At 41.5% G+C, this 6,083-nt stretch overlaps 1 pseudogene; it reads right to left on the bottom strand.

Annotated features, from left to right (window-relative positions):
• Positions 1-3,722: 3,722 nt before the first annotated feature.
• Positions 3,723-5,030, bottom strand: LOC138155148 (splicing factor 3B subunit 4 pseudogene; annotated as a pseudogene).
• Positions 5,031-6,083: the final 1,053 nt, after the last annotated feature.

Raw genomic sequence — 6,083 nt, 5'->3', positions numbered from 1 at the left:
CCTGTAGGGTAAGATACCTAATTGAGTGTGTATGCTATTACCTCCTTAAGACAAATTTAATGAGAATCAGGTTGACCCATTCCCTTTCACCTTCCTGCTCTTCCCCTCCAGTGTATCAGTTTTCTCTTGCCTCTTTTATATGAGAGAATTTACCCTAATCTATGATTAGGGTATAATTATATATATAATATAATACTATACAAATATATATGATATATGTGTATGTTAAGTATGAATTAATACTGCCTTTTTATTATATTGGCATGGTCTAGTTATTAGCACTGACTATTCCTTTAGATATTTAAACTGTTTTTATTTCTTTACTTTGTAATTGAGTTTATATAGATCTTTTGTGTGCTTTGGTCAGTTGATCCCCAGACATTTTAAACATTTTGTAGCTATTTGGAATGTGATTAACTGTTCTGTTGTTGCTTCTTGAATTAAGTTGTTATTATATCTGCAGGGAAAGGACACCAAGTGTAGAGAGGGGCCACCTGTGATGAGGAGGCTCTGAATGTAGCATGAGGACCATAATTATGTGGCCAAGAAGGAGTGGGAATAGACATCTCTCAGCCTTCCTTCTCCTGCCCTTCTCTAAGAGTGACTTTAATGCCTTCCAGGAAGGGAAGCAGAAAGTTGGAGGGAGAGGCTATACTGCTCTCCTCAGAGAGATTGCAAACTGGACTGGAATTATATCTGCTCCCTTAAATACTGTTATTCTAGGAGATAGGATTGGATTCAATCTAACTTTTGATCAGTCTGTCTCATTATTATTGGAGAGAAAGGGGACCCCAAGTTCAATATCCAATGCTTGGACACTTTCTCTCCAAATACCTTTTATTAAGTGGATTTGTTCTGTGAAGTTTGGATTCAGTCAAAAGTCTGTACTTGAGGACCTAGAGGGCCACATGTAGTCTCAAGGTTGCAGGTTCCCCACTCCTTGTCTAAATTATCAACACTTTTTATCATGTCCTGGATGAAATACTATGGGTAGTTAATCACTATTAGTTGAATTTAATTGACTTATGAGCAGATAATTAATATATAATGATTTTATAGTTATTACATAGGTGATTAATATGCATGTCACATTTCCATTGCTAGATTATATATTCTATGAGGGTTTTAAATTATCTTTGTTTCTCCACCAGTTTTTAGCTGAGGGGAGACAATATAGGCTTTCCTGATGCTCCTTAAGGATAATGTTTTTTCTCTACAGATAATATCTATTTTATCTCATATATATCTTGTTTATACCTAGTTGGTTTTCATTTTGTCCTGTCTTTTAGATTTGTTTGTGTCTCCGATGTTTTCTTCAGGACATAGTTTATAGTAGGTGCTTCATAAACTTAGCTTTCCTGAACCTCAGTTTACTCATCTGTAAAATGGAAAGAATGATGTCTGGAATATATGCCTCACAAGGTTGTTGTAAGAATCAAATGAAATAATGTGTGCACAGGGTTTAGAAAAATTTAAAGGAATAATCAAATGTAATTTTTTTGTTTATACAGTGTTTTGCACACACACAAGACACTCAATAAATGGTCATTGGGAGAATGTGTGAGTTAATGAAAGACAAAGGGCAAATCACATGAGAAACCAACTTTGAATTCTTCTCTTTTTTTCCCTGGTCATGCTTCAAGTTTTTCAAGTTGATAGCTCAGGGTTTCTTTTTTGACCCTCTATGGGAAATAATATATTGGTTTAAGCATCAATGTCAATTCAACTTTAATGGCTGAAGGGTTTTTCTCACCAATGGCTGATGCACTCAGGGAAAAAAAGTCAAATCATCAGATGATATTTATTGAACATTAACAATGTACTGTATACTAAACAGAACATAGAGAGAAGCATTTATTTCAACACATGTTGAGAAATACACTTGAGAGCAAATGTACCAGATGTCAATTTGCAATGTGCTTTAGGGCAAGAAAGGAAGGGGGGGGAGCACAGTTTTCCTACTGAGAAATAAAAATGGATGCAAAGATCAGTAACATTAATAGAATTTTTTAATAATAAATTCACTTATAGATTATTTCTTGACACTCTTAAACCTGGTGCCTTCTAATATTTTAGTCATAAATGTTCTTATTTTTTAAACTATTTTAAAAATTACAGTGGTAGTATATGCTTTAATTCTTTTTGAAATATCATCTAAATGTATAGTAATAGTGAAGACAGAAATCCTCAGAGAAGGTTGCCACAGCAACATCCCTTCAATTATATGCATGAAATTGAGTTTTTTTTAAAGGTGAAAGGTAGTGGACTGAGGGACAGTGTGCAGGCAAAATGTTCCAAGTTGAAGGGAGGGTAGGGGCAACAATGAATAGAAAGTAAGAGGACAGAAGTATTTGTAGGTGAAAAGAGGAAAACTAGACGCACCAATTTCAAAGAAGCTGTTTTTGTCAGGATCTCTGGAATTTGGAGGCATGTGGAGAGAAGAGAATTTATGTTGTCATTGTTGTTTGTTTTTCATCCTCAAAGAGGATCATGACATCATGGAGATGATGCCATGACATGCAAGTGGATTGGATTTAAGTAAGGAGGGCAATGCAAAGTCACCTCACTTTCTCTTCAGGAGCCTTCTGGGTCCTGTGGCCAGATACACATCAGGATGATTGGTGGAAACCCTTGGCCTTTTGAAGTTAAGGTCTTTAGCAAGTCTCAATTTGACTAAGGCAACACCCCATTCAGTGATTGACTAGGTAAAAAAAAATGAGGCAAAGAATGGCCTCTTTAAACCAGTCTTTTAATCTAGAGAGAAGAGAAAGACCAAGGATGTTGGGTCAGATAATAAGGAGATAACTTGTGACAAGAGGATGACATGTAGTAGACAAGGCTACTGCTGCAGCACCTGTGAAAAATAGCATCTCTGCCCCAGTAGAACCTTTATCCTTGAAACTCAAACTGCTGAGACTTGAGGTATCCAGAGGTTGGAGAACAAAAAAGTTACCCATTTTTATGGCTGAGAGAAGTTAAGAGGAAAAGATAGGTCCATAATCAGAATAGATACTATCATGAATTCCTAAATCTTTTAATATACAATTACTACTCTAACTACTTTCAATGTCAAGTATTAATGCTTCTCAACCAAAAGGTTTAAAAGGTAACATTTTTTAAAATGCTGCTTGAATAATATCAATAATGTATCATTCTACTGATGTCAATATTAATTCTTGCCCCAGACAGGAAGGAAGGAAGGAGGGAAGGAAAGAAGGAAAGAAGGAAGGAAGGAAGGAAGGAAGGAAGGAAGGAAGGAAGGAAGGAAGGAAGGAAGGAAGGAAGGAAGGAAGGAAGGAAAGAAGGAAGGAAGGAAGGCTTTCCTAAGAAGGCCATAGTTGCAGGTAAATGTGTGAAACAGGAAGATTGTTTCTCCTCTGTTTTTATTCACTCTATCTGTTATTTACATTAAATTTCAAGTGTCCACTGACCTCATGTTGACCCAAAAAATATAAAGCCTCTCACTTCAACCCCTTATTCTTTTTTTTTTTTTTTTTACAGGATAAACAAGGGATCCAGCTTTATTCACTGCCAACATCTGGGGAAGAAGTGGAGCCCAACATAGAAAAAAGTCCAGTGAGGGGAAAAAATCACACTGGAAAAAAAGACAAATTTGAGGAAGAAAGCGCTGCCCCAGGCCCAGGGGGCAACAGTTCCCCTGACTGGTCCAAAAGACAGGAAGAGCCTCAGAGGAGTGCAACAGATGGTAGAGAAATTTGGCTCTAATGAGGAAGAGGACCCCGAAGTGGGCCACGAGGGAGTACTGGCGGACGGGGGGAAGGCCGGGGTGGAGGAAGGGGTCCTCTTTGGTAGCCATAGGGTGGAGGTCGAGGAGGACCGCTGTATCTGTGGGGGGGCATTAACGGAGGAGGCCCTCGCATACCATGGGGAGGCATGGGGCCTGGGTGACCCATGGGAGATCCAAAAGGGGGTCCTCAGGGTGGCATTCCCATAGGAGGGGGACCAGGATGGGGCATTCCTGGTGGTGGTCGTGGAGGAGGCTGTCCCCCTGAGCCTGGAGGTCCTGCGTGGGGGTTCCCAAGCCATGGGGACCATGGTGGGCGAGCTGCATCTGAGACATACCAGGATGAGGCATCCCGCCTGGTGGGAATGGATGGGGATGTGAATGACCATGTCCAGGATGTCCTGCCCCAGGGGTTCCTGCTGATGGAGGGCCATGGGCTCCAGCTCCAGGTGGCATAGGTGGGGGAGGCATTGCTGGGGGTATTTCTGGAGGAAGGGCTCCAGGAGGTGGTACTGGAGGTGGGAATGAGCCTGGTGGGGGCATACCTGGTGGAGGAAGCCCAGATCCCAAAGAAGACGCGACAGGATTCGGGGCAGAGGGTGGGGATGGTGCATCAGCAAACAGCTGATGTGGCCGATCTGCCTGAGACAGGGGGTTCTGAGCTGCCAGAAGTCGCTCTGCGGCAGAACCGTGGTGTTCCCCCTTAGAGTCCTTCTTGAAGGCATAAGACACTGTGATAGGTCGATTACACAGATACTGCCCGTTCATGGCCTCAATCGCTGCATCAGAGGCATCGAATGAAGCAAAATTGATAAAGGCATAGCCCTTGGAGTTGCCTGTGTCAGGGTCCCGCATGATCTTGGGAGTCTGCAAAATGACCCCGAAGGCGCTGAAGGTATCATAGACCAGCTTCTCATCAATCTCGGGATCGAGGTTCCCTATGAAGATGTTGGCCCCCACGTCCAGGTTCTTGTTGTGCGCCGAGGCTTTGTTCACTCGTATGGGCTTCCCATACAGTTTGATCATGTTCATGATCTTAATAGCATAGTCAGCTTCCTCCTCACTCAGGAACTCCACGAATCCATAGCCTTGGTGCTGCCCCGTGACTCTGTCCTTGGGCATGTGAGTGTTGACCACCGGTCCAGCCTGCAGAAAGAGCTCCCACAGCAGTGGCTCACTGACCTTCTCATCCAGGCCCCCCACGTACACAGTGGCATCCTGATTCCGTTCGGAGATGGGCCCCGCCGCCATACTGAATGTGCTCCCGCCGTCTCCAGGCAGCCTCAACCCCTTATTCTTGTCTTTAAAACTTGGGGGCAATTTCTTTCAGGTATGCTCAGGTATTTATTTCAGGTATGCTCAACCTAATTAAACCTAAGATGGTAGAAAAGTGAATTGTGGTAGGGATAAAAAAGTAGGAATGGGGACCAAGTAGTTATGTGTTAAGCTGCAGATCATGGAGAAGCAACAGGTTATCAACACTCAGTCAATAAATATTTATTAAGTAATTACTCTGTGCCAGGCACTGTACCAAGTGCCAGATATAAAAAAAAAGGTTAATAACAGTTCTTGCCTTCAAAGAGCCCATAATCAAATGGGGGCAATAAGCAAATATGTATAAACTACACATAGGATAATTGGAAATAATTAAAAAAGAGAAGGCACTAGAGTTAAGAGGGGTTAGGAAAGGCTTTCTGTAGAAGATGAGATTTTAGTGAGGACTTAAAGGAAGCTAAGGAATCCAGTAGGCATAAATGAGAAGGGAGAACATTTCAGGCCAGAGAAAATGCACAGAACTGAGACAGAGAGTATCTTGATTGTGTATCAATAAGTGGTATTATCAGACTGAAAACCATGTGGTGAGAATTAACATGCAAGAAGACTAGAAAGGTAGGAAGGAGATAGATTATGAAGGGCTTTGAATGCCAAATAGCCAATTTTTTTAGTTAATGGGGAGCCTTTTGAATTTAAGAAGGGAAGTGACATGTTCAGAGTTTAATTTTAGAAAAATCACTTTGGTGACTGAGTGGAGGATGGATTGGAATGGTGAGAGAGAACAGAATTTATACTATGTCCTTTGTTTAGTTGTATTTCAGGCATGTCCAATGTGATCCCATTTGTGGGTTTTCTTGGCAAAGATAATGAAATGGTTTGCCATTTCCTTCTTCAGGTTATTTTGATGAGGTGCAGGCTCTGGGAACCCCTTTGAACTCTCCTTGAATCTTTGAGGTACAGACTCTGGGAACTCTGATTGAACTCTAATTGAATCATCCCATTTGATGAGGCATTTGCATGAGGTCATAAGCCTTTCATTGTGGCTCTGCCCAACCTTTGTTAC

The sequence above is a fragment of the Petaurus breviceps genome, unplaced genomic scaffold (assembly GCF_028583685.1).
Source record: "Petaurus breviceps papuanus isolate PSGF00001 unplaced genomic scaffold, PetGlider_PUasm1.0 91133, whole genome shotgun sequence".
Classification (NCBI taxonomy): Eukaryota; Metazoa; Chordata; class Mammalia; order Diprotodontia; family Petauridae; genus Petaurus; species Petaurus breviceps.
The sequence above is the reverse complement of the archived record's forward strand: the minus strand, read 5'-3'. Positions and strand labels throughout refer to the sequence as shown.